Raw genomic sequence first — 13,647 nt, 5'->3', positions numbered from 1 at the left:
TTGACTTGGTGTATGTCAGCACACAGGATCAGATAGCTGACATCTTCACGAAGGCATTGGGTACAGAGAAGCTTCAAAAGTTTAAAAGCTTACTTGGAGTTGCAAAGATGCAGTTGAGCTTGAGGGGAGTATTGAGATGACAAGCTCAATACATACGGACATTAATGATGGACCGCCTTGTTAGATGGGTCCACACATCTACACTTAGCACATCGGTGGTCATTATGACTCTCACATGGCCACTGACTCATTACTTATTATATTTAGGTTGTTACACCTATTTATAGCTGGCATAATTATAGCGCTAGTTGACTAGTGTAGTCGATTATGCATTATTTGACTTAGTAGACCACTTTCCTTTATCTTGTATCTTATCTACATTTTGTGTACATTGTAAAGTGTGTGAAAGAAGAAGAAGAAACCAGCAAGAAAACGTTTTGGCCTCCATCTCTCTTCTTGTCTCTTGAGTGAGCATCTCCTTGTGCATTCTATGTGTGTTTGGCGTAGCATCTTGAGCAAATCCCCCCACCGCGTGATTCTTGACACAAGTGCCCATTCATTCAAAGTGCTCAGATGGTTTGAGTCAAAGACACTCAAATGCTATTACTTGGACACTATCACTCGAACATTGTCACTCAAATCAACTATGCAAAATCTAGATTTTAGCAGATTGGGGACCCATGCCAAGGCAGGCAGAGCCTAAGGCCAAGCTAGACGACACCCCTGTAGGTCTCCAAATGTATACAACAATTCATAGTGCCATGAGACTCACAAATCACAACCTAATGGTCCAAAAAATGATGGTGATCATTGACCCTCAGTAGCGCTGTCCAGAATGGAGATCCGAACTAAGTGACTAAACCTAGTATCCCTCAAACCACATATCTAGACTACCATAGAGACTAGAATGCACTAACTAGAGTGGATGTCATCTACATGAAAGGATTAGGAAAAGTGTATGTTGCATTGTATTGTTTCTGTTGAATTCACACACTACATAAATTAAAAAAGATAAAAGTTGGATTTCATATAGCGCACTTTGAGGAGCACCCCACTAGCATCTAAGTGCCCATAAGTAAAATTGAGAATTATTTTGAATAATAAGGAATCCACACAAGATAAGATAAGTCAAATAAACCCACTAGTAGGAGGAGACCCCTAGACATCGAATAGTGGCCAAGGACACCAATCACCGAACACTAAAATACTTGAATCATTGAGCTTCTTAGGGAGCAACAACGATAGGAATGATTAGGGATACATCTCTACTTGAGTTTATCAATCTGATCGACATCCTAGTTGCTTAAGAAAGTGGCAACATGTTAGGAGCTAGCCCCAACCCTGAAAATGATGAGCTTGACTTGGGAGAATTCCTAGTTGACATCCAATAAATGATAACATGGTATATGACCTACAAACCAAAATGGAGAATCATAATAGACCAGCTAAGAATATCATTGCCAATCTCGAGGAAGAATGGGAGTTGGCAATGAAAGTGTTGTAGGGCATAAGTGCCTACAACTAAGAGTAGAGAGCTCAAAAGTTGAGACAAGATATAGAAATGCATGAAGTCCAACATGTCTTAGCACTCGCCAACCAAAATAGGATAGGACCAAACACTCAGAGGGAGAGAGCACTAGAGGCCAATCTTACACTAAGCAAGTTGCTCACGAAGTGACTCTTGGACAACATCGCTACTACAAAGCAAAGCAAAGCATCCTTGGCAACTTTGTTGCTAGCAGGACTAGGAATCACCCCGAATTCTAAGAGAGCTAAACCAAGATACCTATGGTTTCTAAGCAACTCGACAAGTATCATCCCAATAATGACCCGTATAGCTTTGTGGAGTAGTTTGAGCAAGTATGCAAGATAATGGCCTCATAAACCTTGCTCAATGTGCACAAGCTTTTGGACTTTGCCTAAGAGACAAAGGACAAACATGGTACACTATTCTAGACAATGCCAAATGCAATAACTTCAATAACCTCAAGAGTCTCTTTATCAAGAGATTATTTGAGGCAGGATACTCTAACAACCTTATTGTCAAACTGATGAATGTTAGTCAAAAGGACAATGAGATATTTGAGACTACATCACCCATGTTCCGAGTCTCTTTAAGAGAATCCCAGCCCATAGAGCAATCTAGAAAACGAGCAGTCTCTACCGTGTTCATAAGTGGAATTTAAAGTGAAGAGCTTTATAAGGCCATGGTGAGCAGCTCAAACTGCAAAGGGATATGCTAGCTAGGTTCTTTGAAAGAAGCCATACGAGTGGATGATCTACTCAAGGAGAGAAGCTTAAGACCCACAAACCAAGACAACACTCCCTCTAGAACCTCAAAAAGAGCTACGACCATTAGTCAAATATCTAGCCAAAGCACCCAAGACAAGGGAAAGAGTGTCGACTAGATCCAAGAGTTGGCATACATGAAGCTAGAGTTTGCCAAGCTTCAAGAGATGATGAGAAGGCCTACACAACCTCATGTGCAATGTGTGCATTATAGAGGAAACCACCTTCTAGCTGAGTGCATGGATCATAGATCCAAACCATGTGCCAATTGCGGTAGGTTTGGCCATAATGCAATGCATTTCCGATTATTGAGGTGATTGCTATACTCACAACCATATAATCAGCCTCACTACCTAGGGAATAGACCACTACCTTTCAAAAGGGAAGCTCCATTAGCTCTCCTAGCACCCAATGATTCAAAGCAAGCTCTCCCTAGAGTGGATATTAGCCCCAATAGGATACCTGGACCACCTAGACCCATCATGACCCATCCACCAACAAGTGACACTCTGATATCTTATGTCGAGGAGCCGAATGAGGAAGCATACATGAACCTTTATGCCTCATGTGATGAAGAGTGTAATCCCATCTTGATGGATTTTGGACCATTGCTAGTGATGGCATTGGGCAACAAAAGAGGTAGAGGTCTAAGAGGACAAAACCAAGAGCCCATCACATGGACTTGCGATCACCAAGGACACATCTAATATCGATGCCCCAAAAGGGAGCAAGCCAATTCAGAGAAGGCTGACTTGAGACATCTCATCTGGACTCCTCGAAAGGGAGCAAGCCAATTGAGACAAGGCTGACTTCAAATGCCATGAGTGTAGGATCACACCCTTGTACACTAAGTACCCTAGGTGGAAACCTTCCACTAATTTAGCTATCATGCCATGTGTACCATTGGGGTTGTTTAGAGTTGAGACACTTGATGGCAAAGCCATGCCAATTTCACTAAATGTCATGATCCGAGAATAAGAAAAGCATGCTAGTATTTCATTAATCGGACCTAGTGATGGGACCTAAAATGGATCAGCACTGGCTATAGCACTAGCCAGACCTCATGCTCATGACAAACAAACACACCCTCACGGCCTCACGGACCAGGAGTGTCTATCTAGTTCTAAAGGACAAACTACCCTAAAGCCTAATTCATGCGTTTATAGTTTCATCATTTTGTAGTTCAACATTTCCCTTTCTATAAGCTCCACAGAGGGAGAATCCATACATTTTGGCCATGCCACGATAAATCACATACATGGGAGGCAGCCTCTCGGTAGAAACACCGCGGCCCCACTGCAGCTCTCCTACATCGCAGGGATTAGCCCCTTGATGCATTGCTCAATATATAAAGCAAACAAACACACTCCACTCTTCATTTCGAGTCCAGGAGATATACCATGTTTCCTCACTTAACAGTCCCTTAGGAAACCGCCCCTCTATCCTATGGCAAGGGATAACCTGACACTCTCAATCTTGGGTCAAATTCCTAAGAAAACAAGTGATATGCAGTCCAGGAGCTTTTCCATTGATACCATAAACCATGCATAGTGCGTAATGTGAACGATTTAGTGCACAAATAGGAGAAGATCAGCATTGTGCATCATGTGAAACCAATCTTTTCATGATTTCCATGCTAGCATTTATGTACTGCAAACAGAAAAGACACCGAGCCTTACGCTCATACTGCCTTTCTCTTTATTTTAAAACAACGTCCTATAGACATGATGCAACACATAAACCAGATTTTAGTTTATATTTTGACTCTCAAACTCCCCTCTCACCCTACTGTTTAATGTTTTGCATTTGTTGATAGGTGAAAATGTCATTTTATGTGTGTTTCTTCACAAAGAAAGCAATAAACATGAATGAAAACATAGAAACGAGGGTAAAATGAGGCCAAACTCGTGCTTCACCTTCATTATAAATTGCACAAATACGCATGTAATTTTTTGGAATTTTTCTTTTATCGTTTCCTAATTTTCTCCCATTTAAAACCCATTTTTTACCATTTTTTTTGTATTTTTCCTCTATTTTCTTCAATAAAAAATGACTAAAAATTAAGATCAATTGTGGGCTGTGGCCCTTAGGTTCCTTGATAGCAAAATTTCAGGTTTTGTTGGCATTATGTCTCATATTTCCCATTTATTTTGCAAAAATTTCATTTTTACCCCTTAAACGCGTGTTTTTCGGCTTTTATAACATTAATTTCAGTCATATCACTTATGATTTTCTGATTTTCTGATTTTTTGATTATAAACTATTGAAACTCATAGAAAACAACAACATATTGGATAATCAGCCCATGGGAACAATGTTTCATCAATCAAATAGCATAAAAATACATTTTTTCTTCATAATAATGGAATTACCGCTTAGGCTCCGTGTTTCGGGATTCCAGTTTTGCTGCGGGACTGCGGGTCAGCCCTCATTCAATGTCCAGCATCTTCACAATCAGCAATCTTCAGCCTTTTAAAAGCTATCCTTCACTTGGTGCTTAAAATCGTCCTAACTGGAGTCGCCGCCTTCGATATTAAATATTTTTCCCCTAAATTCTGGATTTTTTGGCAAATTTTAGGCACATCCTGGGCTCAAAACTCTGCTCTTATTGGTGACCACGGGATAGGGCGACTCAGCCCATCGAATCCCACAACAGATCTGCACAAAACAACCAAAGAAAGCATCAAGCTAATACAACATAGATACATATTAAGACACAACACAATGCTCACCCTACCCCCTAACAAAACCAAGGCATGCCATCCACAAGGAGTAGGCCTAGCATAATCTGATAGAAGGTCCCAAGCTAGTCACTAACCAACTGCTCCAACACGGCCAAACTAAGAAGAACTATCAAAGAGGTCACCCTAAGTGGTGGTCTGAGCTACCTACCTAACTAAGGACAACACAACCAGGAGCTATCAAAGAGGTCGCCCTAAGTGGTGGTTTGAGCTACCCGCCTAACTAAGGACAACGCAACCAGGAGCTCCTACTAGGCGAGGACTCCTATAGCCTGATCAAGAAGTATTTTCTTTTAACACATTTCTTCTTTTAGGGTTTTATTTTTCCATATTCGGGCATGTAAAAAGGAGGGAGCTGAGCGTAGTGACCCAGGGAGAACAGGGCATCGGTCTCAGGTCCTGTCTCAATACCCAAGAACCTACCAAGCCCTCACAAGGTGACACTTAATCCTTTTTTGATGCTCACGTTTATTTTCGCTCCAACCTTCCTTACTTTCTTCTTTTCCAGCAAGACGCCACCCCTAGGAAGACAAGCCATCAGCCTCGGGTCTGACTCGTCCCCATGAACCTACCAAGCCTTTGCAAGGCAATGATCAACTACTTGTAAATTTTTCTTTCTTTCCTTTTCTATTTTTATAGGGGTTAGAACCCCTTTTTACACACCTTGGTATATATTTATTGTCTTTAAGATATTCAGGGTTCCTTTCTTTCTATCATCATCATTTTTCCTTTTGCAGGCTTCTCTAACTGCCTCACAACTAGGAAGAATTCCTAGAATGGCTGCCTAGCAGGCTAGCAGAACAGGGTCACTAGGACTACTTTCTAAAACAGGTCTTTCGATGCCTGACAATATCTTTACAGGAGGCAATAACTACTCAGACCTCCCTTAGACATACCTAATCTAAACCTGGGACTTCATGCCTTGGACGCCGGTCCCCAACGAGAAAAGAAAATCCCCTACAAGTACACAGACACATATAGCATAAAAACACGGTACTCGAAAAGGAGAGATATCACCTGGATAGGGCCACGAGAAGCTTCCACGCAACAAAGGCTCCTTCCAAGCTCTTCTTCGAACCTGTCTAGCACAAAACTAAAACAAGAAACCATTAACCGCACCTTCACTAAACAGATAACTGGCCCTCTTGGCCTAATGAAATAAAACAGTTAAAACCTCGCAAAACTGGCCCTCTTGGCCTAATGAAATCTGGATGTAATATCCAAAGCAGCTAGCCTTCCTAGCTTAAAACTAGATAGGTCATTTTAGTCCACGTAATACTGATGTCCTGGGCATATACATCACACCCTATCAGACCACCCAGGGTGTCGAGGATAGCATATCATAGGTCGACTAGCCCCATGCTACTCATGCAAGTTAGCTAAAAACTTGATCTTTTATTTTTTATCTTAAGTTTTTTTTTTGTAGAGCTACAAGTCCAAGCCTTTCCACAAATAACACATCAATAAGACCGATCCCTTCTTGGGCACTATTAGCTGAATGAACGGCCTCAGTGGGCTCGCATGTCCCACATTTATTGTCATCCGAATAAACTGGTCATTCAAGCGGCTGAGTGGCTCCTTTGGGAGAAATAATCATAGCTTTGTACTCATTTGAACCTCCCCTATTTGGGTTTTCACATCAATCAGTGCTGCGACCCAAACTAGGTAGAGCGTCAAGCCTAGGCACATCACATGGGTGTATCCCAAGGCAGTGTATATTGTCAAATGTATATCCAGTCTTATCCTCTTGGGGGTTCGACAAAATATATCCAGGTGGAGATGCCCCTCAAGCAAAAAAGACAGAAGGAAAAAGAAAAATCAAACATCCCAGTTACAAGTTGTAGTTAGACATAGAGACTGGAATGGATCTTAAACAGATCCTAGAAGAAAGGATTCTTGGAAGTAGAATTGAATTTACATTAGGTTAAATTCTCGGTATTGCAAAATGAGAATTTCATGATGTAATAATTGATGTAATTAAACAAAAAAGACAATATGTTGGTGAGGAAACTGAAGAATCTGTACATGCTTTTTTGCAAGTACTTCATGTGTATTTGCAGGATGAAGAGAAGCTGAAAACTCAAGGGATTCGATTGGAGGCAATCAAAGAATTGATTGCAACCATAGAAGCTAAAGATGAAGACATTTATGAAGCAGAAGCTGAAAAGCCATAATGGTGGAAACTTCTCAATCTAAAGTGCAGCCCATCCAAAAGAAATAGAATTTTCTTCACAACATTCAAGAAGAAAGTGAAACTCACTTTATTCCAAGTAGTCACTATTCCTGTACCCATTGGGCAAGGGCGACTACTGAAACTGTTGTTAAAATTGGTGAGAAAGAAACTCCATGCATTGCCCTTATAGACCATGGTTCAGAAATTAATGTTATGTCAAGAAGTCTCTATGAGAATGGTGGATGGCCCATTGGCGTGGACCCAGGGTGGCGCATGAAGGCAGCCAATAACTCTTATGGCAATCTTTATGCAGCGTGTCCTTATGGACAAGTTACTATTGGTAATGTAAAAGATGAATTTCATTTCTTTGTTCAAGATTCTTGCAATTATCCAATCATTCTTGGACAACCATTTATTTCCGAGTCTTGTTTAGAGACAAAGGCTCTTGATGATGGTTTATCATACGCTCGGATAAGAAGCAAGGATAATGATAAGGCTGTTCAATTCCTAACTGTCTGTGTTAATCACCATCGGAATAGGGATCGATTGAGAGATCATCCCGTTCCTCCTAATGCCTGAGAATTTAAGGGTTTTCGGGTAGCGCTGCTATAAGTGGAGGCTATGGCAGTGCATCATGTCATAAAAAATTGCCTCCACATATGAAGGAGGCAAGGTCTAAAGCTGATTTGCAGGTTTTTTCAGCCAATGGAGTGGGCTGTTATAAACAATTTTCAACCATGAACAAGGCTGAAAGAAAGTATTTGAGTCATATGGAGCAAGAACTGAAGCAAATTGATGTTTTACCTAAAGATGAAGAAATTTCAGGTCTATTTTATGGGCTGAATTATAGTGATACAATGGCTGAAATTTATACAGCCGTTCATGCAGAAAATCAAGTTGAAAATCAGTCCATACAGGTATGTACATTGGATATGTATGACATAATTCAAGAATTTGCAGATTATGAAGCCTTTGGACAGCCAAACAAGGATGAAGCAAGAGTAGAAACAAAATATAAAACAGTTGATAAGAAGGTCAAGTCGGTAGCTACTCCTCTACCACCTGAAAGCGAAGGATTGGCAGAAAGGGTATCCAAATAACCAAGCCTTCGTGATCCTAAAGATATTGGCCATCAATTTACAGTTGAAAGTCTACAAAAGCTGAAAATTGGTGAAGACTCTTTCCTCTTGCCGGCTAAAAAATAAATTTTCATGCAGATGTTAAAGAACCATGGTAAAGCCTTTTCATTTCAGCCGCATGAAATCGGCTGTGTGGATCCAAGCAGTGTGGCTCCAATAGTAATTTTTACGATCCCACATGTGCCTTGGAATCTTAAACCAATTTCGGTTCCAAGGGCTCATTTGCCTAAGTTATTGGAACTTTTAAATGAAAAGATAAAAATGTAAATATTGGAGCCATCTTCAGCTCCATATTCCAACCGATGGTTTACCGTACCTAAGAAGAATGGATATTTACGATTCATTCAAGATTTGCAACCCGTTAATAAAGTCACTATTAGAAATGTTGGATCAGGACCAATTGTGAATGAGTTTACTGAAGCTTTTGCAGGAAGGGCAATCTATTCCATGGAAGACTCATATTCAGGCTACGACCAATTTCAGCTTGCTTTGGAAAGCCGTGGCATTACTACAATGAAGATGCCTCTTGGCCTAGTCCGCATGTGTGCTCTACCTCAAGGGGCTACAAATTCAGTAGCTCACATGATGAATGCCATGCATAAAGTATTGAGGGATTATATTCTTCAATTGACTCTTCCTTTCCTTGATGATGTTCCAATCAAAGGATGTGAAGCTCATGAGAAAAATGAAGAACTCAATGAACTTGGATATCGAAAGTTTGTTTTTTATCATATTAATGATTGTGCTCAAATCCCGTCTAAATTAGAAGAAGTTCATCGTACTCTTTCAGGAGCTAAATCTGTTTTTGGAGTTGAAGAAGTCCTTGTGGTCGGTTATATGTGTGGACCATATGGTCGAAAGCCTTCTCCATCTAAAATAAATGCAATCAGCAAAATGTAAGAAGAATGTACAAATGTTTCAGAAGTGAGAAGATTACTTGGTGCATGTGTCTTCTACCTTATTTGGATACCACATTTTGCTCATGTTGCTGAAAGTCTTTATCAGCACCTAAGAAAGGGCCAAAGGTTTCTATGGACAAAAGAACACACTCAAGCTATTCGGAAACTCAAGAAAATGCTGACTTCGGCTCCCACTTTAAAGAGGGCTAACTACTCTAATGGACAGCCCATTATACTCACAGTGGACACAAGTCCTATTGGAATAGGATGGGCAGTTGGTCAAGACGACCTTGAAGGCAACAGATATGTGATCCACTTTGGAGCAAAGATTCTTAATGAACAACAAAGAAGGTATGCTCAAATTAAAAGAGAGCTTTGGGGAGTAGTAATTGCATTAAAATGTGACAAGGAGTACTTCATGGGCGCACATGTTATAGTTGAGACAGATTGCCTTCCACTCTTGGGCATGATAGCCAACTGTTCCACTCCAAGCATAGCCATGCTAAGATGGATAGCCTATATTAAATCCTTAAATCCTGATTTGAAACATATTGCAGGTAAAGAAAATCCAGTTGCTGACATGCTTTCACGTGCCAGATATATGGATGAAGAAGAAATGATGGATGAAGACGAATCAGAGTTTATAAATGAAGCTGTTAATGCAGGTACAACAAAAATTACAGCAAGAACAACAGGTTCAGCTGATAATACAGCTTTTACATCAGCAAGGATGGATGAATCAACTAAAGAAGGACAATGGACAGCTAGTAAACAGCATATACCATGTTTTGTTATGGTTTGTTCACACTTTAAAGAAGAATATTATGCAGATGATTGGCTAAAAATTGGCTGATTTTTTAGCACTATGACAAAGAAGGAAGAATGGACTCATGAAGAGTTCAAGAGAATTAAGAGAAAAGCCTATGGTTTTTTTCTTAAAGATGGCTACCTTTGGAGGCATGCAAAAAAGAAAGGAAGAGCGTCTATTCGTGTCTTAGGTGACAAAAAGACACAAAGACAAGTCATGCAAGAGTTCCATGAAAGCCTATTGACTGGTCATAGAGGCATATGGGGTACTTTTGCCAAAATAAAAGAAAAATTTTGGTGGCAAAACATGTATAAAGACATTGAGCATTTTGTTGAGTCTTGTCATGCTTGTCAAATGTATTCTATGATAAAGCATAGAGATGGGCTTCAGCCTACCTATCCTTTATCTATTCACTATAGATGGGTTATTGATTTAGTAACCATGCCTACAGGAATTTGGAACATGAGATATTTAGTACTTGCTAGAGAAGATCTCACAAATCAAGTGGAAGGAAAGGCCTTGACAACAAAGTCCACTCATGCTGTTTGTAGATTTTTACTTGAAGAAGTATTTTGCAGGTATGGATGTGTTGCTAAAGTAACTGCTGATAGAGGAGAATTGGATGCCGATGAAGCTTGCCATTTCTTTGCTCAATTGGGAATTAAGCTATCTCTTACTTCTGCCTACAATCCTGAAGGAAATGGTAAGAGTGAAAGAGGCCATCAACCAATTCTTAAAGCTTTAGCAAAATCATGCAAAGGAAAGTTAAGGGAATGACCTAAAATGCTACCATTCGCATTATGGGCTGATAGAACAACCCATAGTGCAGTGACAAGATATATGCCAGCTGAACTCATGTATGGACAACCACCTATTATGCCTATTGAGGAATCCATTGTCACATGGAGTATCTTGCCTTGGGATGAAGGCATGAACAAGGAAGAATTACTGTCTTTACGCATAAGGCAACTTGAAAGAAGGCCAGAGGATGTTAAAATAGGCATTGAAATGCTAAAAACAGCAAGATTAAAGAATAAGAAGAGGTTTGATAAGCACCATCGACTCCGTCCAAGAGCTATTCAAGAGAATGACTGGGTTCTTGTTTATAATAGCAGCCTGGATAATCAATATAGTGCTCATAGGAAGTTAGCCAAGCGATGGTTTGGACCATATGTTGTAAAAGTAGTACATAATAATGCTACTTACTCTTTGGCTGAAATGGATGGGACTATGATCAAGATTCCAATAGCTGGGAAACGAATCAAACTCTTCAAACGAAGAGAATCTTCAAGTTATGAACTTGATGACTTAGAAATGAGTCCTCTTCTTGAAGACATACAGGAAGAAAAAGACTTAGAGAATGAAGATGAAAAAGAGGACCCTCCTTGACTTGTAATCTTATGAAATGGCACATGCCGGAGGATGTGCAGGTTAGGAGGGGGTGAATGTCAAAGAGTTTACTGTCCATAATATAAATCATGGGATTCTTATAAACACAGAAGAGTTTCACTGGAAGTTGTATGAGATATTTGCATACAAAATTCAGGCATTATTATCCAATATCTACCTTAGTTATACAAGTTCTTTTGTATTTAGCATATAATTTGCAGATATACCAAGTATATTTATGAAAAATAAGTCAATGGGAACCTATAACTTGGACATCTGGAAGTAATTGACAGTCTGTTGGATAAATCACATTAATTCAGGTACAAAAATATGGACAAAACCCAAAAATGTTGCCAAAAACTGTCAAAAGTCCACTAGGTCCACATGGGACCAAAAGTAACTGACTTAGGTGACTAGCAAGTGACCTAGGCTAGTCAAAAAGTGACCAGGGTTAGAGCAGAGAGCAGCCCGCATTTTTCGGCACAAAATGCGGGCTGCTCTATCTGAGGAAAACTGGAAGAAAGCTGGAGCTGAGATGCATGGAATGGAGCATGCAAATTGAAGATTAATTGGTCCAACTACTGAAGATGTAAACTTGGTGAGAGCTCCACTTCTCTGCCTCTTTGGTCTGACGAAAATGCATGCTGAAAGTGTCTATAGAAGAGGGAAAATCTAAGAGAAGAGGATTCAGCCTGCTCTTATGCACGACTTCTCTCATCTTCACTACCTTATTCTTGGTCCAATGAAGCCCGACTTGTGCCCAAGTACTTGAGTGACTTTGGGGCAAGCAAAGGGTGAGAATATTGAAGACTTATGGACTATTATGGGCTGAAATAACCAGTCATAAATAGGGTAGCCCACTATTTTGATCTATTTTTATGAGCAAACATGGGATTTTTATGGTTGTAATAGAGGAAAATGACCTCTTTTCTTCAGGACATTGTTCATAGATGATCAAAAGTGCTTCTTCTTGAGTTTATGCACTCATTTTGAATTTGTTTATGGGCTGGAATTTTCTATTTTAAAACAGAGCTGAAGCTAAAAATATTATTTTCCCATTCATTTCATGTATCTTTGGTCCAAATCTTGGATGTATTTGATTCTAGTATCAATATACTTGACCCAAAGGATTGAAATCCATCTATGTATTGAATGCCAATAGAGCTTGCATTTGACATTCATAAATGAATTAGAAATCTGAAAATATCCTTTATGAAATGATGTATGCATCCTGAAGCATTTGATGTAATCAAGTTAGACTTATTCCTTCTGTTCATGTATGCTAAGTACAAAGTGAGAAGGCTTGAATTCCTCTTCCGTACCTAAATTCTTTCTAAACCCCGAATCTTATTAAAACCCAATCCATTTTTGTTTCTAAATCTTGAATCCCAAACTCTTCTTCTGCACTAAAAGCCCCGGTGGTAGACCTTCAACTCTTAACGCGACGACAACGTCCATACTGCAAACTTTTCCCCATAAAAACCATGCTTTCATTGAAGGGAACAACATCCACCTGGAAGCATGATTCCGACACCAAAGGTCTCTCACTAGGGGAGTTTTGAGGTCTCGAAAATGCCTTTTAGGATGTGGAGAGAGAGTGCTCTAGACCAATAAGAGCAAAGCCTTCGTAACGGAACTTCTATTTAAAAAATTTAAAAAATCATTTTACAAAAATATATAAATATAATAATATTACGAATTTGTATTTTTATTATGTATTTTTAGTCTCTTATATTCGTGATTATGACATCTTTTGCATTAATGGCATAGAGTCTCGGCTACTTTTATTTAATGATGTTTCTAGATTAATGATAATGACTAATGTAATCGAAATTCAAATTGGTGAAAAGCATGGCGCTCAGTTTTTTCCCTCCTTTCTTTTATTCCTCTATTGTTTTTCCCTCCGTTATGGTAGCCTAGTCCTCTCTCTCTCTCTCTCTCTCTGTGCATGTCTCTCTCTTCTACCATGGATACAGAAATTCGACCTTCAACAAGGCGTCCAAGCTCCCAAATCACATCCATATCAGTGTTTAACTCATTCCAAACTGATAGAAGATGGATTCCTACTATCATTAGCAAAGGTAGTTGGATCACCATGCAACAAGCAAAACGTGGAAAAAGGCAAAGACATGAGAGCTTGTTTATCTCTGCTTGGAAGGGCAGAATTTGAGATTTTAAGCTTGGAGAAAATAAGAATAGCATCAAAGAG

The sequence above is a fragment of the Lygodium microphyllum genome, chromosome 15 (genome assembly GCF_053477565.2).
Source record: "Lygodium microphyllum isolate KBCC chromosome 15, Lygodium_microphyllum_v1.1.10, whole genome shotgun sequence".
Lineage (NCBI taxonomy): Eukaryota > Viridiplantae > Streptophyta > Polypodiopsida > Schizaeales > Lygodiaceae > Lygodium > Lygodium microphyllum.
Note: the sequence above shows the minus strand (reverse complement) of the source record.